Source organism: Hyaena hyaena, unplaced genomic scaffold, assembly GCF_003009895.1.
Source record: "Hyaena hyaena isolate Hyena2069 unplaced genomic scaffold, ASM300989v1 scaffold_540, whole genome shotgun sequence".
Taxonomy (NCBI): Eukaryota; Metazoa; Chordata; class Mammalia; order Carnivora; family Hyaenidae; genus Hyaena; species Hyaena hyaena.
The window spans coordinates 420,624-442,203 of NW_024081171.1; the positions used below are offsets into that span (position 1 = coordinate 420,624).

At 32.8% G+C, this 21,580-nt stretch overlaps 1 long non-coding RNA gene across 3 annotated transcripts in view; it reads left to right on the top strand.

Moving 5' to 3' along the window:
- Window positions 1-201: 201 nt before the first annotated feature.
- The window catches only part of LOC120247657, a 65,248-nt gene continuing 43,869 nt past the window's right edge, over window positions 202-21,580 (top strand). Inside the window, exons 1-4 of one of the 3 annotated variants that reach the window (XR_005532376.1) lie at window positions 202-322; window positions 1,333-1,439; window positions 15,164-15,276; window positions 20,555-20,587. This is a non-coding gene — a long non-coding RNA (uncharacterized LOC120247657). Of the gene's footprint in view, window positions 323-1,332; window positions 1,440-15,163; window positions 15,277-20,554; window positions 20,588-21,580 lie in introns of those variants that run through there. The other 2 variants (XR_005532377.1, XR_005532378.1) reach the window with 2 other exon arrangements.

Below are 21,580 nucleotides of genomic sequence, written 5' to 3' on the forward strand. Positions count from 1 at the left end.
ATTTTTCATGGCTAGTTGACATGAAATAGAAAAGACTAAAAGGTACTTATAAAAGGCACAAGAAAATTTTTTTCTATGTTGACCTATAGTTTTCTTCAGTACTGACTTTCATTTCTAAAATTCTGATTATGAGTGCACAATGGGTCCAATTACATCTGTGCTAAATGTTCCAGGATCATTGGACGTCTCTGGCACTGAGTAGTGAGGTGAAATGAAATGTGCAAGAATTAAAGACGGAAGTGTTTGACCAGATGCGGAGACAGATATGTTGGTTTGGTTACCCACAGCCCAAGCCTATATGCGCTTTGTCTAAATCATGTAGGTAAGAACTTGATAAAAAGTTAAAGTTTACTAATTCATAACTGATTTCAACCAACCAGAAGTTCTTATTTACTCTAAAATGTAGTTTGTCAAATTATAATCTGTCTAATAAGAATAAGAATAGAAAAATTAAAAAAAAAGTAATTGATCCAGAAACCAAGTATGTCTTATAGCAAGAATGCTAGAAGCAGATAGAACTATATTCAACTACCGCATGGAGCCAATTTATCTAGAGTAAATAATATTATTTTAAATAATTCTAGGTGATAGACAAATAATCCTAGCAGAAATATTAGAATATTTATATTTTTTTACAAAATTGTGAATCAAAAAATACCAAAATAAAAATTAGTAAACCTATGTTATGTACACTGTTAGTAAAGGCTACTATTGAGTCACTAGTATGAAAAACCAAGACTTTCATGATATTTAAAAGTAACATTTAATTTAATCCTCACACCATCCTGTAATCTTATTATCTCTAACATATAGATAATTAAATTTACCTATAAAGATTGAGAAGTTAAGTGCTGTAACTACTCCTTTTATAAAAATTAGAATTGATTGAATAAATTTTAGTCAGCCTAATTTGGGGGTGGAGGGAGTTGGGAGAGTATTTTCAGGATTTGAAAGACCTTCTAAATCTTTTGGCAGATACCAGGAAACTAACAAACAGTAGCCATTGGTTGTCATTTAGGAGCAGGTATTATAACATACCCTATCTATACAATATTTGTGATATACTTACAATATTTGTGATATACAATGTTTGCAATATATTTGTGTATATTGCAATACATAATAATCCATGAAGATGATTACACAGGAGAATTAGGGAAAAGATAGCACAGCCCCATTTATTTCAGCTCTAAGGATCTAGGTGTTTGAATCAGGAAAATAGTTTTGACTAGGTAGGACAGTCAACAATTATCTAATGGAATAGGACCACCCTTGATCTCTCTCTTTTGCCCCATGTCTTAAGAGAGGAAACATTTTCTATTTCCACCTCAGGAAAAGGAATCTCACAACTTCAGAAAATCCACATATTGAATAAGCAGATGATGAAAGAACATCCTATCTTTGGTCAGTGAGCTTTAAACAGAATTGAAAAGTAAAGTGTGAGTACTTGCTGCATTCTTAATGCTTAATTTATGTTACTACTGAATCTTCCAAACAAATCCTAAGAATAGTTGTCCACATATTCAATTAAGAAAACTGAGTCTTAGGGAAATGACATCGTTGCTTCAAATAACCAAACTACTGAATTGAAAAGTCAACTATTGAATTTGAGCTTCTGTGGCTCCACTAGTTATGATATTTTTCACTATACTATAATATACATTCACCAAGGAGTTAATTGAAACAAAGGCTAAAAAATATAGTTAATTGTAAAGCAACTTCTGTTGTTACTGGTGATAATCATCTGGTTTAATCTATTTTTTCCAATACTTTTATAGTTGAACAATTTTTTAACTTTACTTGAATTCTAGTTCTAGAAAATATTTGAGAATAATAAGCTGGAAACTACTATGTGTAATGACACAAGATATTAATATTTATAGATTTTCCCCCTATAACTCACCACCAGTGCTGCTTAATGAACAATAGAGAAATTGGATGAGTGCATCCAAGACTCAAATGATATCCATTTTTCTATGGTGGGATCTCTAAGGAACTCCAAGTCACTGTAAGTCTTTATCATTACTCCATTTCAGGCAAAGAAATTCCAAATTAGCACAGCCAATGCATCACAAATGTGCCTTCAGGTCACCTTCTTCCACTGCGATCACAGTATGAATCAGGGTGAGGCTGCCACAGGGCAGAATACACTTAGAAAAGAAAAGTTTCATTCTCACAATCCCCATTCTTCATTATATACAGTCTAGCAAATCAAGCTGCTTCCAGCCTCTCACGCCTCTCTCCTTTTTCTTTTTTTCGTTTCTGTCTTTATTTCCACAATGCACTCTTAGATATAAATATTATATCTCCACATACCACATACATCATATATGTAGGAATAATAAGGAAACTTATTATTTTAGTCTCTTGAATAAAAGTGACAGCAATACAGGTATGTTTCAGAGACTTGGACCTAGGGATAGATGCTGGTAATCTCAAGCAATTATCTGTGACTTTTGAGAAACCATGAATTGCAGCCTTCAGTGATTCAGAGTGATACAAATATAATCTTAATTACTTAAATTATATAAAAATTTAATCATATATGATTGAATATACTATTTAATACATAATTTTATATAACATAAATATTAAAACATAATATTTATTAATTTCATATATATGTATATGTATATATACACACATATATACATATATATACACACACATATATATATACACACATATATATATATATACACATATATATATATATATATATTAATCAGTCTTAAAACTAAAATGGTCCTGGGCCAAGATGGATGACTGGTTACCCTATTACTGGTTAGAAATTATTAACAAAGCCTTTTATTGTGGGGATCAAAGATGATGATAAGTACATTATTTTCTGTATATACAGCATTTATAAATATTAATTGCCCCATGTTGATTTGCTGGTCCTGTAGACAGGATCTCTTTGGCTTCTGAAAGGTAGACTGGACTTATAAATACTGTGTTTTTTTTTTAATGTTTTTTATTTATCTCTGAGAGAGAGAGACAGCATGAGCAAGGGAGGATCAGAGGGAGGGAGACACAGAATCTGAAACAGGCTCCAGGCTCTGAGCTAGCTGTCAGCACAGAGCCCGACACGGGGCTCAAGCCCACGAACTGTGAGATCATCACCTGAGCTGAAGTAGGACGCTTAACCGACTGAGCCAGAAGGCGCCCCTTTTAAATACTGTTGGAGCTAACATCCACACAAAGTTCCAAAGACTGCCAACTTCAGCAGCACTGTGATCCCTTGGAAGTTTTTGTACAGTTCACTGTGCATTTACTTTAGAGTTGTAATAGAAATCTGAAGGTCAGATAATTCGACTTCTTGCACCATCCTGCCCCATCTCTACTAATCTCTCTAGGAAACTCATTGAATCCAGGTTTCATGTGGTGCTGATAATAAATAATAATAACTGTTTTATAAACTTATATGTTGGTATCCAAATACCATTTCTACAGGAATAATATGTATTCATTTCAAAGGTATATTATTTAAGAATAGTTTATTCATCTGATTTGTCATTAATCCTAATATAAACATGATTTATATCTTCCTTACCCAAAATTACAATGAAATAATACAAATCAAGTACAAAATTTAAAAAGGCAATTTGAACTAAACCAATGTCAAGGAGGCAAGTAAAGAAACAAAACTTCCCCACACTACTCCTTCTCAGCTCCACCTACTTCTTCATAATTCCCTCTCTTGTACTTTCTCAGCCCAGATTCTTGATAGAATTATCAATATTACTTCACGATTGAATATTTTAACCACTAAGTGCAGGTTTTGTCTTTTTTCCCACTTATTCATTACAATCGTGGCTATTTCATTGTCAAATTAGTAAGATTTCCCTTGTCATCAAATTCAGTGGACATCTTGATTTTATAAGGAAGAAAAGAAAACCGATAATCAACCAAATTGCAGTAAGCTGCAAGAACGACTTTCATGAGAATTGCAATTGTAACAAAACTATTATTTAAGATGAAATCAGTCAGGGGCCCGTGGGTGGCTCAGTCAGTTAAGCGATTGACTTTTGATTTCAGCTCAGGTTGTGATCTCAGTTCCTGAGGTTGAGCCCCGCGTTGGGCTCTCAGCTGACAATGCAGGGCCTGCATCGGATTTTCTCTCTATTCCTCTCTCTGTCCCTCTCCTGCTTATGCTCATGCTCTCTCTCTCTCAAAATAAATAAATAAACTTAAAAAAAGAAGTCAATAGGTCATTAAAGAAAATATTTCACAGGTCCAATTTCAGTAAAATAAAAGTAACATTCATTTTAGTGCACTCAAATTTGGAAACATGCATGTAGATTTATGTTGAAATGAGAAGTATCTGAAGGCATAATACAATGTATCTGAAGAGTAAAGCTTAATGAGGTAAGTTTTCTTCATTTTTTTAATGTTTTTTTTTAATTTATTTCTAGGAGAGAGAGAGACAGAGAGAGACGGCGTGAGCAGGGGAGGGTCAGAGAGAGAGGGAGTCACAGCCTCTGAATCAGGCTCCAGGCTCTGAGCTGGCAGTCAGCACAGAGCCTGATGCGGGGCTCGAACCCACGAACCGCGAGATCATGACGTAAGCGAAAGTCGGACGCTTAACGGACTAAGCCACCCAGGCTCCCCAGTTGTCTTCATTTTTAAAAAATTAGAACATAAACAACTAGTGAGTAAGATTGTTTTGGAATCTGCCTTGTTAGAACTTCCCAAATCTTCCTGAAAGCACTTCTTGAGAAACAACTGAGATAGCCCTAAAAGAAGAGATTGGTATCACTTGCAAATTTTGCTTTGTAGCATGTTTTTAATAGTTTCAAAGATTTTGGGAAAAACAATATTAATAGACCAACTCAAAATTAAAGCATTTTTTAGCATTTTCCAAAACTGGATTACCTAGGTTGCAGATTAGAAAAAGAGAACAAAGATTCAAATTTTAAAAATCTAGTTCTGAAAGTAAGAGGCACAATACTTTAGAAATAAGTGTTTGTCCCTAAATATAGTTAAGAGCCAGAGACTTCAAATGTTTTCAGTGTTTCAATAAAATGATGGAAGATTCACTCCTTAAAACAAATAAACGAAACATATTCACAAAACAGTAAAAATATCCACACATATTAGATTGAAGAATAAATTTCTGCTTAATAGTCAGTCTCTCCTTTGCAACAAATGACAAGGTGGACATTTCATTCTTTGAGGAAAGTTAACCCTTTCCCATGATTATGAATCATACAGCTATTGGCCACAATGGAATGCCTGCTTAGTTATGCAAAGGCAAATGTGATGTATTGCTTCTACTTCATACACACACACATACACACACACACACAATTGTCATGAAAAGTGCCAGCGTGATCCCAGATAATATGCCTCTGACTTAACCCTCACAATCTGAAATGTTATTTTACATGCCAAAAGGGATTTTGAAAATTGAGAATTAAGATATGGATTATGGGGAGGTTATCCTGAATTATCTGAGTGAGCCCACTGTGAGAACAACAGTCTTTATAAACACAGGTGTGCGTGCGCGCGCACACACACACACACACAATCACACACATACACACACACAGGAACAGGAGTGTCAGAGTCAGGAAAAGGAGATATGATGAAAAGGATGTAAAGACTGGAATGATAGATGAAGATGGAGGATGGGGCCAGGAGCCAAGGAATATTAGCACCCTCCTAAAGCTAAATTTCCACTGGATCCACTACAAAGAATTCAGTCCTGCAAAAATCTTCATTTTAGCCCCTTATGACTCTTCTCCAACTCCTGACCTCAAATAACACAAAATAAGTTTGTGTTATTTTAAGCCACTGAGTTGTGATAACTTATTAGAGTAGAAATAGGAAGCTAATACAAATACAAAATAAATTGTACTACTGAAAACCGGATATAAAATAGATTTTTTAAACAGAAGCATATAGTTGCTTGTGAGACCATTTTCTAGTTTCTATTCCTGAATATCACTGCTAAAGGATATTAGAATTTTCCTCTATCAGCTCTCATGTAAAATGTGAAGAACATTTGAAGAATTAATTGATAACTTGTTCCTACAATTCATTTTATGAAACTAGTTTTAAAATAGCAATAAAATTAGGAATAATGTATATTCTTCATAGACATCAATGTTTTCTTATTTTAAATGTTGAGATGCAAAATACATTTGAAGAATTTTATACACAAGAAAATACGATCTATAAAATAACTCATATTCCTGTCACTATAGGACTAGGTAAATGTCAATGATAAACCTGATTTTTTTTTTTTTTTTAACAAAGTGAGAGAAAAAAACCCTAGGTTCTTTAAAAGAAATTTCATTACTGATATTGTTGATTGTGTCTGTTGCCTGGAGATTTGGTATTGAGAATTGGTGATTACCTTGTTTGATCTTAGTTCAAAGTATGCTCTATTGTTTGTCAAATGGCTGCAAACCTATCTACTGTCTTCACAGTAATGAATGTAATTCATGTGCTGGCAAAGCCTCACACTTAATACCCAGGGAAGAAAATAATGGCATGAAATATGCATATGCTATTCAGGAGACAGCTCCAATTATAATCTATTGACTACAGTAACCCTGAGTATCTGAAACCAGAGGTCTACTCAGGCTACCCAATACTTAGCTATAAATATTTATTGAGATTTCCACAACAGATTATTTATCTGAGTTGCTGCCACTCCATTGGCATTAAAAATTGGAACAATTCTGGATCTGGTGATAAGAATTTTCTGGAAAGTGTATTTAGAATTCATTCTCTTTATTCATAGAAATTGATTTTTTTTATATACTGATTAGAAGCAAAGTAAAGCAGGTTTAAAAATTTGAGCATCTCATTCTACTAACTCTTTTTAAAGTAATTTCCTCTATTTACCCATCCTAAAAAGTGATTAAATTAAGTTCTTTGGGGCTATCTATTCCTTGATATCCTCCTCCTTTTTCTCAAATCACCATCCCAGACCCATCTGATTTAACATTTTCTTTTTAACTAAATTTAAACTTTCCTGATTTTGAGCCTTCCAAATACTACACATGTAAAATATTTTCCATTCTGATTAGACTATCACAAATCTCTCCAAGGAGTTTTAGACTTGAATATTAAAGAGCTTTTGAAATATCATTTCCTTCAGATATTTCACAAATCTCAGAAAGCTATTTTAGACCAAATAAAGCCATCTACCACCCTGCATAAACAGGTTGTGGACTTATTCTCTTTCTTCTGATCTAACTCTTTAAGGAAAATAAAATGACCTGGCAAAACTCTTTGGGTTTTACCTGACATATAAAATTAGCCACTACTACCAGGGACAATATAAATATAAAGATAAAATAAATTATCTTTCTATAAATAGCATATGATCCATTAAAGGAATGGCATTTGACTAAAATATATGTTGCATATATACAAGGAGTTTGATAAAATAGGTGAATCTGAACACAGGTAATATAAGAATGGAGAAAAGAACAGATAAAACCCCATGATACCACAAGAGCAGCCAGAGCAACCAAGGAGAAAGATAAATTGATAAACCCAGAGTTTATTAGAAGGAGACTATATTTAGAATCACTACCTAAAGAAAAAAACACACTAATTCAAAGATATTTATGCACCTGTTTGTTGCAGCATTAGCCAAGATATGGAAGTAATCTAAGTGTCCATCCATAGATGAATGGATAAAGAAGGTGTGATATGTACACAGTGGAATTCAGCCTAAAAAAATAAAAAAGAAAAGAAATCTTGCCATTTGCACCAACATGGGCGGACCTAGAGAGTATTATACTAAGTAAAATAAGTCAGACAGACAAAGACAAATACTATATGATTTCACTGATATGTGAAATCAAAAGAAAACAAAAGCAAAGGAGAAATAACAACAAAGAGACAGAATCACAAATATAGAGAACTAGTGGTTGCCAGAGAAGAGGAAGCTAGGGGGGATAGGTGAAATAAGTGAAGGGGATTAATAGGTACACACTTCCAGTTATAAGCAATTTATAGAAAAGAAAAGTACAGCCTGGGGAATATAGTCAATAATATTGTCAGGTGTATGATAACAGTAGGTAAACACAGTTAACATGGTAAATATTTGTAATATATATAATTGTCAAATCACTATGTTATACATCTGAAATGAATAAAATATTATATGTCAATTATGCTCAATTAAAAAAAAATTGCTAAGAAAAATTTGCTAAGAATCACCTGGGAAATATTTCAAACTATAGCAAACTGGTGTTCTCCACATTTTATGCGACAAATAAGATATTTAGGGGGGTGGCCTACCCTCATATAAACACTAAAAACTTCCAGATAAAATACAACCCTCCTTCATTAAAAAGGCATCTGAGATCTCAACAAAGCAGATGTCTTACTGAAGGTAGGCACTTGGTGGGGAAAGGCCAGGAATGATAATGCATATGCTGTTCACAGGTCAGTTAAAAAAACTGTAAATTTGTCCCCTCCATTTACAATCTTGAACCCATTTGGAAAACTTGACTGAGAAAAATGGATCTGTCCTAGGATGTGGATTATAGACTATATTGGTGAAATGAATTTGTAGAACATAATAACTTGGTTAGCTTAGAAATGGACATGCCCTTATGACTCAACAACTATACTCTTAGATACATACCTTAGAGAAACTGTTGTACTTAGGAACAAAGAGACCATACAAAAATGCAAAAAAATAAAAAAAAAAGTCCATGTCAACATCATTTATATTGGAGGAAAACTATAAATGATGTAAATGTCCCTCAGCAGGGATATATATAAATAACCCATGGTATGTTCAAAAAATGTAAATCTTGGGAAAAATAAATATGAATATATTATAGCTATATATTCATTGATGTAAATGAGTTAAATAAACAAAAGAATCAAAATCATATTGCAGGACATACATAAAGGTTTTAAATTTTTAAATTTTATATGTTGTTTAGAGATGGAAATATATATTTAAAACACAGGTAACTGACAAACACCCAATTCATGATAAGAATGGGAGAGTATGCAAGGATATATCAGCAGAAAGATGTATGCAGTGGACATTGACAGTACCTGCAGTATTTCATTTTATTTTCTACAACTTAGATTTCCCCACCCTAGATTCTACACCTTTGATATCCAAATTAAACTCAACAAGACTCCAAATATCCCTTCTTCTAGGCTAGTTTGAAATTCAATCTGTCATTGCAGCCATCACTTCTTTGAAGGTTTATAGCAGAATCTGTTGGAAAGGTGACAAGTCTCTGGGAAAATTGGCACCTCCATTACACATCCAGCCTTACTTTCTTTAAAAAAATTGTTTTAACTTTTTTATTTATTTTTTTGAGAGAGACAGAGCATGAGTTGGGGAGGGGCAGAGAAAGGGAGACACAGAATCAGAAGCAGGCTCCAGGATCAGAGCTGTCAGCAAACAGACCTATGCGGGCTCAAACCCATGAACCCATGAACTGTCAGATCATGATCCGAGCTGAAGTTGGCTACTTAACCAACTGAGCTACCCAGGTGGCCTCCCCCCACCCATTTAAAAAATATTAATGCAACCTCACTTTCAATCACTCTTTTTCTTCACTTAGGTATGACATGTAGGCTTCATATATGTTCCTCAAATCTACCAGAGAAGCCCCTGATGAACTAACTTTGTCCTTGCTGTTCTTTCTAGAAACATGTGGTCCTAGAGTTATACATGACTGCCTACCTTATCTTCTTCAAGTATTTTGCTTACATGTTACCTTAGAGAAGCTTTCTTTTATCAATCTGTTAAAGAAAACAATTCCCCACATCCATTCTCCCTATCACTATTCTTTCAATTTTTTTTTCACCAGACTCATCTAATACACTACATAGCTTATTGATTGGTTTATTGTTCCTAGTAATTTATGACAACAGCAAAAATTTTGTGCATTTTCTTAGCACTACAACACATGGTAAGCAATTGGTATATTTTTTAAAATGAAACAAGGGGCTTTTGACTCAAGTCCTACATGCCTTATACTTAGACGTATGTTCTAGAAGCCAAGACTCTCGATAGCCTTCAATTCTGTTGCTCCCATGTTTGTTAAGGTGAAAGAAAATACACATCAAGGCTCAGAGCCAAATGCCCAGAATCCAGTCTCACAAGGTATCTCATGCAGTTTCCTCACTACACTTTGTTTTTGAAATCTATTAGAAATCTTTCAATGAGACTTGCATCTAGTCTTCCTATCTCTCATGCATTCAACCATCAATTTCTCTTTTAAGCAGTTTAGTCTCTTCTTATACCTCACATTCTTCTCTACCCCTTTGACACACACTAAACTTAGTCTTTTCAATAAGACTTCTTTAGTCTTAAAAACTTTTACATTGGTGCTAAATATACAACTCTCTATTGAGAAAAAGTAATAGAAAATTACCTGCTATCTCTGTGTAATGTGGAAAAATAAAATACTAAAGGGGAAAAATATCTTCACTGAACTATATTTTTTATTATAGCAACATATAATTTTTCATAATTGGTCACTGTTATGCACACACTCTTTAAAAATTGTTTTCTTGCTCATTTTCCTTAAAATAGAATTAAAATTATTCTTCCAGTAATCACCATGAATTTTGAAAATATGTACACATATCACTGTGTCTTGCCTTTATGCAGAGAACATATTTTTTGTGGGACCAGGGACTGCCGTTTCTGAATGAATGTGAATTTGGCCTTAATAGCTCAGCATTTAAAAAATTTAACTTAATCCTCATATAAAATTATTTGAAGTTGTCTGAATTATTGAATTAAGGCAAAATACAGCCAAATTATACTCAAATGTAGAAGGTTGACAACCTAACTATATGTGTCAATATAAATATTAAAAGAATAACAACTGCCAATATTTAATGTTATACAGAAAAGCTCAATTTTAAAGGAAAAATCAGCATTTTGTATGTGAATGATATGAGAAATTTCTCTTTTAGTTGCAAACTTAAATACCTGCTTCTGTACAAAAAAAAATCGAATTCAATTACATGCTTTGTTCATCATTTTACGCTATACTAGATACCTTAACAATAAGAGAATATTTGAAATTATCATTGCAGTGTCCTGCTTTTGTTTCAAGAGTATTAATTATTCGTGTAGGAGGAAGAAAGCTGAGGCACGATGATTATAGTAGTCTCCCAATCAATTGATTATCCAGAGTTCACATCACTTAATTATAGGTTATAAAAAAGAGAAAAGTGAATGACTTTTTCTGTTTGCATTATTTGTTCAAATTTATCATGAAATTTTCTTCTTCAAAAGAAAATACTTCTACTTATTTTTAGTAACAGTGATTTTTTAAATTCTATCAATGGCTTGACATATGTAATGTGTGATTCTGACAGGAAAAATATACCTTCTTTCAAGAGATAAAAACAAGTTAAGTACCATGATAAATATATATTATTTCTAGGCAGTTCAATCATATTATCAATGTATTTTCTAAAATAGAGGGTTAGAAACTTTAACATTCTATTCCTGTTTCTCTTCAATGCATCATGAAGGAAGGTTAACAATTTGAGGACTGTGGTGAAAATAATGTGGTCAAATGGTCAGGAGAATTTAAATAGAAGATGGGGTCATATTTTAATAAAAAGGAAAGTTAGTCAGACTAAATTTGTACTATTAGGAGAAAAAGGATATTAGCATACTTATGTTTAATAAAAGGACATGAATAAAACAGACTTCAGAGGTTGTTTTTAATATTTACAGAGATATATCTGAAACTGTGCATATAAACATTCACAAATCCTCACCTGACTTTACATCTCAAGGGATTAGAAAAAGAACAAACTAAGCCCAAAGTTAGCAGAGGGAGGAAATAAATATTAGAAAATAAATAAAGAATAGAAAAACAAAATTAAAAACAATATTGACAATATTAAAAATTAACAACACTGAGGGTTGGATTTTTGAAAAAAAATCAATAAGCCCTTAGATGGACTAAGAAGAATAGAGAGAAGACTCAAATAGATAAAATAGAAATTAAAAATATTAATAGAAGATTCAAAAATGAAAGAGTACATATAGGACCATTATGAGCTATTATTTAGCCAACTAATTAGATAACCAAGATGTAATGCATAAATTCCTAGAAACATGTAATCTACCAACACTGAATTAAGAAGAAACTGAAAGGCCTGAACAGACCCACAACAAACAGTAACACTGAATTGATAATCAAAAAGCCCCCAACAAAGAAAGTTCAGAACCAGGTGGCATCACAGGTGAATTTTACTGAACATTCAAAGAATTAATACCAATCTGTTTTAACATTTTCCAAATAACAAAAAAAAAAAAAAGCGGAACACTTCCAAACTCATTTTATGAGGCCAGATCACTCTTATACCAAAACCAGGAAAAGACAACACAAGGAAAGCAAACTACAGGCCAATATCCCTGACGCACACTGAGACAAAAATCCAAATTCAACAGCACTTTGAACAGATCAGACACCATGAACAAATAGTTATCCTAAGGATATAAAGATTATTCAACAAACACAAATCAATCAATGTGACATACTACATTTTAAAAATGAAAGAAAAAATCCACATGATCATCTAAATAGATGCAGAAAAATACAGCATTTTAGATGTGGAGAAAATACACCGTTGTACACAAATGATGAGAATGTCAACTGGTACAGCCATTGTAGAAAGCAGTATAGAGTTTCCTCAAAAAATAGAACTACTACATGATCCAGCAATCCTAACTCTGGGTTGATAGGCAAAATAAATTAAATCAGTATCTTGAAGATACATCTGTGCTCCTATGTTCACCGCAGCAATACTGACAGTAGCCAAGATATGGAAACAAATTTAAATGCCCGTTAATAGATGTCGCACGCGTGCACACCCACACACACACACCTGAATAGTATTCAGGTTGAAAAAGGAGAAAACCTTGCCTTTTGCAAAAAAAAACAAGATACAGTAATGTCACTTTAATTAACAATACTGTATCGTATACTTGAAATTTGCTAAGTTGTAGATCTTAAGTGTTCTCATCTACTTACTCCCCCAAAAAGAAAGAATAACTATGCGAGATGATAGATATGTTAATTAACTTGACTGTGGTGATTACATCACAATATATATGTAAATCAAAAAATCAACATCAACATTACAACTTAAATATACACAATTCTTATTTGCAGGTTATACTGTGTTCAGAAGGCCTAATTTATATCATGATCTATTTTTGTACTACTTGTGAGGTAAAAATGTTTCTTTACATTTTAAAAAGGAATAGGGTTTCCATAAGTAGACCCACTTATATGTGGCCAATTGATTTGAGACAATGTGCAATAGCAATTCAGAAGTGATTTTAGAATATAATATTTGTGAAAAATGAATTAACCATGTCCTAAAAAATCAGCCATACTCAATGCTTCTTACTATAGACAAAAAGTAACTCAAAATTGATCAGAAATTTATGTGTAAACCTTTATAACTTTCAGAAGAAAATGTAGGAGGAAATCTTTTTGACCTTACCTTTATAAAATTCTTCGATATGACACCAAAGGCATAATACATAAAAGAAAAATTAACAACCTTATCAAAATTGAAAACCTCTTGTTCTTTAAAGTACAGTGTTAAGAAACAAAAAAGAAAAGCCAGAGACTCAGAGAAAATATGTGAAAATCATATATCTGATAAATGACTTGATCCTAGAATATGTTGATAAATCCAAACTCAATAATAAGAAAACACCCAATTAAAAGTGGCAACAATTTTTAATAATAACATAGGAGAATTCATAATTAATCATTAGAGAAATTCAAATTAAACCATGATTTGATACTACCACATGCTTTTTAAATGTCAAAAAAAAACCCACAAAAAACAAAAAATCCTGATATACTGACTGTTGGTGAAAGTAAACTAAAGGGTTTATTAAAGCACTGATTCCTGGCCTTCACCCAAGATTCTGATACAGAAGTAGTTAGCTGGAGATAAAGAATTTAGATTTGCAACAAGCACTCATAAGACAATGACGCCTACTACACAGGGAAAATTGTTGGAGTAGCATCAATCTATAGTGGTATCCTTGAGGAAGTTTATTATCAGTAATCATAACAAGAAAATGTTATCAAGTGGAAGATTTCAAGCAGTAACTGAAACACTGTCTCCAGAAATATCCTGATGTCTGTATTAATGAAACTTGTTACATATTTCCTGAAGTTCATATTACTTATCTTTGTAATATACATTTTTTGTACATATGCATTATGCATTGTATTTTTTACTCTTTATATGCATATGAAGTAAACACATTTTATGTGTACCCTAAGCAAACTTTTGTACCAAGAAAATTTAAATTGCTTTCAGAATCAAAGGAAGAGTTTCAAGGATCCAGATTAGTTTGGATGAGTTTGGACCTAGAGATTGACAAATCTGTCTTTCTCACAGTCTCTCTGGCTTTCAGACACATTTCTCCACTATTTTACTGGTGAAATACTGTTAACATTTTCCTCTTAAAAAATAAAGAGATTATTCTATTCTAATTATTCTAATTATTCAAAAATTAAAGAGATTATTAGTGAGAATTCTATTGACCAATAGACCTCAGCCAACATGGAGAATTGCCTAAACTGGAATGAATCACTCACCTAATGTACTTCCCAGAGAAAGTTCCATTTGGTAACTACCTGACAAGGTTAAATGGCCATGGCCTCTTTACCTCACCTTAGAACAACCCTGGAAGACTATTCTATGTTCAGATGTCCCTGTGGGTTTGACTGAGGTCTTCACTGAGATGACAGACTGCCCAATCTTTCTCTCTGCCTAATCCTACTTCCTTCTTTTATTCACATGTTTGCTAATATATTTTGTTAGACTAAAAAGTGCCCTCCCCAAGATATATTCACTCCTAATCACTAGATACTATAAATATTACCCTATGTGTAAAGAGTTGATATTACTTTCTATGCCAAAAGCAATAATTAAGTTAAAGATCTTGAGAGGAGGAGTTTATCCTAGATTATCTATGAGGGCTCTACATCCTACCCCATGTATCCTTGTAAAAATTGGTGAAAACAACAGAGTAATTGTGAGGTGTTTGTTAACTAACCTTACTGTGGTAATTTTTTGGTAACATATACACATACCAAATAAATATGTTGTACACCTTAAACTTACACAATGTTATATGTCATTTATATCTCAATAGAGCTGAGGGAAAAGAAGTGGAGGGACTCTGACAGAAGCAGATCACAGAGAAGATAATGAAGATGGAGCAGAGAGATGCAGCCATAATGCCAACACCCATGAAAAGCTGAAGAGGTAAGGAATGTTTACTCCCGTATAGCTGGGAACTCTGGAGGGGACACAGCCCTACCAGCTAGATTTCAAACCTCTGTCCTTTGAGAGAATACATTTCTGTTGTTTTCAGCTAAATGGTTTGTGGCCCTAAAACAACAACCACAGCAAAACTAACACATCTCTTTTTATGGTACTTTCTATCTCAAAGTCTTCTTCCAGGTAACCCAAACTGGGACAGACATGGTAGTTACAAATTCTGAAATCACAATTCACAGCTCTACAAATAAAAGATGAAAAGGTCCTTCTCTACCACTGCCCTAATGCCTAGGGAAGTTTCTGATTGTTTTGTTTCTTTTTCTATGTTACAAAATGAGTCCCAGAACTGTACCATTTAATATATCAGAGGGACTAGGATACACTTTTGTTATGTGCTTACTCCTTAAACCAGTGGAACAGCTATTAATATGGACAGATTTCCCCCCCCCACAAAAAAAAAAATATGAGTGAGCAGCATACAAATCACCTATGTATTCCCCTAAGACAGAGAGAGAAATGGAGGGCTTGGTAGACAAAATAAATGTCCTTTAGTCCATCTTTTCCTACAACAAATCCCTATATCAGATTGTAACAATAAAGCAGTGAACATTTCTTATATGTAGCACCTGTTTAACAGTGGGAAAATCCCAATATAACTTTGCCTTCCTTTATTAATATACATTTTAGTTAAAATAGCAAAACCTAGTAACTCAGGCAACTTGTTAAGGCCTGAATTGATATGATCAGGTTCTGATCCCCAGGGCCTGAAGGTGTGACTGTATTTGGAGATAAGTCCTTTAAAGAGGTAATTAAATTAAAAAGAAGTCATTAGGGTCAGCCCTAATCCAATATGACTAGTATCTATAAGAGGAAGAGATTAAGACACAGACATACACAGGAGAAAGATCAAGTGAAAACACTGGAAGAAGAAGATCTCCAAGCTAAGAAGAGAGGCCCTCAGAATGAAGCCAATCCTGCCCACATATGGATCTTGGACTTCTGGATCTAGACTTCAGTACTGTGATGAAACAACTTTGTGTTGTTTCCTGTGGTATTTTTTATGGCAGTCATAGCATACTAATTCATTATTGGAAGATAATATTTGTAATATATCAAACCTCAATGTAAATAATAATTTAAAAATAAGCAACATAATTATTAGCAATATCTAGAATGATTTCATGTATAAAAATCTCATGAGTTATATTATTAAGATATATTGTGATTTATGTGGATATTTATAAATGCTTCACTAGCTTTGCTTCCTAAGGTAAAGAAAAGGGTGTTTATCATGAGAAAAAAATCAATCGTATTCATTGTATTTGTACACATTAATGATTGATTTATATGCATGAATATAACCATTTTAGAATCCACTCAACTAGAAAACTTCTGCTCATCTTCTGTATAATCAAATATTACATTAAATAATGTTCAATTTTAAGTTAATCAAAATCATTAACATTTAACCATACATTTCTGTCATAATGTAAATAAGGAACAGTAACTGTACTTTTTCCAAAACTTCATTATTTTTAATGCAATAAGGAATAGCACTCAATGAGGACCATTGATTTCAGTGAAGTGTACTGACTGATACACACAAAGCTATTAGAGCACTATGGAGATATGATAAATATTCTAAGGAAAAATTGCACTAATCAGAAAAAGACTGGTAGTTCTGTTTTTCCATCAAAATTAAACTTTTGCTTTTTTAAACCACTAAAACTGTTGGAGTCCTCTGTTACTACTATATAACCTAGCCTATTCAGACTGGCATATATATGATCAGTGATGGGCTATTGATAAAACAAATTATAAAGTACGTGGCATTATCTTAACACCGGCTAACAGCACGGGACTAATTGCCTGGTGTTGGAAAGATAGTAATCCATTATATGTAATAGCAATTTTTTGCATACAAATGTTGCCTTATGTTACATGTGAAATAGACCCTATACTATAAAGTCTGTAGCTCTAGGGAAAAGGCTGGCAATCTAGTTCATAGCAGCATATAATAGTTACTGTTGCCTTCACTTAATAAGATATTGCAAGAAAAATAGGAGTTCAAAATAATTGATGAACTTCAATTACTGGTCAGAATGCAGATAAAGACAGATGGTTGCTCCCACCATAGAAAATGTAGATTAAATTTTTAGAGGTGCCTGGGTGTCTCGGTTGAGTGTCTGACTTTGGCTCAGGTCATGATCTCACGTTTTGTGGGTTCAAGCTCTGCGTCAGGCTCTGGACTGACAGCTCACAGCCTGAAGCCTGTTTCAGATTCCATGTCTCCCCCTCTCTGGGCCCCTCTCGAGCCCGTGTTCTTCTTTTTCTCTCTCTTGAAAATAAACATTAAAAATTTTTTTTTCAGTAGATTAATTTTTAATATGTGTATTTATGTGTACTGAACTTTTGTTAATATTAAATGTTCTCTTTTTCTCTAACACAAGTTTTAATACCTTTTTAAAACTAAGAATTTCAGACATAAAGAAATCTTGAGTCAAAGGATTAATATATTTTTTAATCTAGATTCCTAACATGTTACTATCTTAAATTAGTTTAATGTCCTACATACATACACACACATTTGGATTTTCTAGTGTTTCCTCACTTTTAGATTCCAGTTATACACTTTTGGCAAATAATATGCAAGTAAGATTTTTTTTTATTACTTTCCAGAAAGATATTCCATATTTATCCTGAATTTTTGCTGCTCTGGCTCTTGAATCATGCTTTTTCCCAAGGAGTAATAGTTGTTTTCATCAAAGAATAAAATGTACTTGAGCATCAGTTGAGTTCATAGACACTAGAAAATCATTGCTATGTATATACATACATGTGTACATACAGAGATACTTCTGTATCTATTTCTAGATCAAACTATAACTTTTTTCAATGTTTACTTATTTTTGAGAGAGAGAGCTAGGGAATGAGTGGGGGAGGGTCAGAGAACGAGGGCCTGAAGCAGGCTCAAGGCTCCAGGCTCTGATCTGTCAGCACAGAGTCTGATGTGTGACTTGAACTCACGAACCAAGATCATGACCTGATCCAAAGTCAGACACTCAACCAACTGATCCATCCAGGGCCCCCAGATCAATCTGTATTCAAAAACTATATGTATCTATAATTATGTCTACACACATTTGTATCTGAATATGTACCAGTATGTGTTTCTGTATAAATACATGAGCTTATACTGACACTTCCCATTCCAATCCAACAGCAGAGGCTTATTCTATTCTTCTCCTGGTCTATATTTATAATTTCCATCTATCTCCATAATGAGAAACCAAGCTCCAATTACCCACAATGTATTTACATAATCACTCAATCTTTGAATACCCAAAAAGTAGTTTCAGAATTTCTAACTATGACTCTATATTAACTATAAGGTTCAATATTTTTAGAGTTCTGGTTTTTTTTTTCCCCTTAGCCTGAGGATATACTATCCAAATGCTGATTAAAAATCACTTGGTTTAATACTCCTACATGATTTTCACAGTGGTTATGCAATTTATTTGAAATATGGTTTGGTTCATTTGTTTCTGTTTGAGTTCTATTTTGCATTGCCACTCTTTTATTTGTTTTATTTGTGTGTGTATCTGTGTGTGTGTGTGTGTCTATCTGTGTGTGTGTCTGTGTATGAACACTAACAGTTTCCAAAGTCAGAATTATACCTAAAGATGTATTTAATGAGTTAATTCTTAAGATACAGAAAAAAGAATCTCATTGTTCTTGAAAATATTAATAGGAACATTAATTTGGATAGATATATTAAGGAGTTAAATAAACAATATTCTTAGTAAACAAATTACATAATACTGCAGAGGTTCTGTGATATGTATTTTAAGAATTAACGATATTAAAGCACTTCATCCCAATCCTAGCCCCCATACCATGACCACCACCTATAGGATTTTCCTTCTTTGGTAGTTTAAACAATAGGAGTGTTCCATTGTTTTGTCTATCCTCAAAATATCATGTTAGGTCCTCTCTACATATTTATATAATTTAGCAATTTCTCATTTCCACCTACCAATTCTTAAAATATAAATCCAAGTATTGAAGATAAACACAATGGGGAATAATTAAAATTCTAAACAGTAAAAGAAATTTTTAAGTGGTGACCAAATTCATGGTAAAAAACTTTATTGTTTGAAAAATATGAAATCAGTTCCTGGATGAATAAAGTATTGCTATACTTCAGAAGAGTTTGGTTATTGGCCATTTTGGGTTAAGGTAAGAAAGGATATAGAAAATTTTAAAATGTATCTTCTTAGTGATGAATCAATTCTTTAAATTGTCAAATTATTCTTTTATATATCTATAAACATCCCATTTATTTTTATGGCTAATTGCGTATAGTTAAGTTGTGTAATTTTGAAGGTGAATAGAACTGAGCATGTGCAAAACAACTCCATTGTGTTAATACTACCCAGCTTAATATTCTATTATTAAATCTATATAAAACTGGAGGACAATGATCCAGTATTAATAAAACAGTAACCTATGTTCAACATAAAAACATATACACTTTTTACTTTCTTGAGATGAAGATAATAAATTTGGACAATCAAATATAAAAGCCATTTTAATTGTCTTGATCACATACTCACAGGCTAAAATACGTATAATATTTATTTTTAATCTTAAAATACTGAGTTATATTTAAATAACTCAGTTATATTTAAATAATATAGTGATAGATGACATCTAATATCATTACCATATGCTAGATAATATGTATCATTAAATAATGTATATAATTTATCATGTTGTATATATGTGCATCTATCTATATCTACCTATCTGTAGAGGATGTTGTTCAGTAACATATTTGCCTAATAGCTATTAAATTGTCTTTTCCAAGATGAAGATAGAATGAGAGAGACTCAGAAGGAGGATACAAGTATCCAGTTACAAGAGATATCAGAACAAAATTATGTAATTGACTAAAACATTATGCTTTGAATCTAAAGGTAAAATTGTTAAAAGAGTAAAAATATGTGCACTATATTTATATAGTTTCTACAGAGGCCGCAAAATAATTACTGATGAAATACTACTGATTGTTATTCTAACATCTTTTAGGATCCAGGATTTAAACAAATAGAACAAACTGATAATCATCTAATAACTCTGTTTCCCAAACAGGTAATTTCTCTCTGAAATGTGTAGTAAGAGAACAGATATTTGTAAGCCATGTTATACTATGTTTTCTGATTTTTTTCTTTCTTTTTTTCTTTTTTTCTTTTTTTGAGAGAGGAAGGGGTGAGTGGCAAAGGAAGAGGGAGAGAATCTTAAGCAGGTTCCAAGCTCAGAGCTCAGTGCAGAGCCCAACATGGAGCTTAATCTCATGCCTGTGAGATCATGACATAGGCTGAAATCAAGAGTCAGATGCTTAACTGAACCACCCAGATACCCCTGATTTTTTTTTCTTTCCATAAAAATTTAATAAACTGTATATACCAAAGTTCTCAAAATTTTACTCCTAGGAAGTGAGAAACATACCAAATATGTTGGCAGTTTAGATGCACTCATAAACAATGTTTCTTTCAGAGATAAATTAAAAATTGAATATTATAAGATTTCTAAGAAAGAATATGAGAAAGACGAATACTGTGTCAACAAAATTAACAAATATTTTATACTCAGCACCATTTTTTTCAATAAACTAGAGATTCTATCCACTTTCATCCTATCATAGAACAAATATTATTAAGGATGTGAAAATATGAATAAATGTTGAAGATTATGAATTTTGGATAAAATCCAAAGAAAGGAAATCTAAAATTAGCTCATATGACTAGACTGCATTGCAATAATTATACTATCTATATCAATAGTAATAACTTAAAAGGAAATGTCAAATTACTTCTTGATTTATGAGCACCATCTAATTAATTGAATTTTACTGAAGCTACACGGAATTACACAGCAAAGATAAATAATAACTACTCTTTCTTAAAAATATATATAAACACGGGAAGAAAATTAGCCTAAAATTAGAGAACTGATATAAGTACAAATTCAATTTTCTAAATTGAAATTCATTCAGATATTTTTAGTAATTCATTTTTCTACAAGTATTTCTTTAGCACCTACTTGTGCTGCAGATATAACGGATAAAAATTCCTCTCCTCGGGGCGCCTGGGTGGCTTAGTCGGTTAAGCGTCCGACTTTCGCTTAGGTCATGATCTCGCGGTTCGTGGGTTCGAGCCCCGCGTCGGGCTCTGTGCTGACTGCCAGCTCAGATCCTGGAGCCTGTTTCAGTCTGTGACTCCCTCTC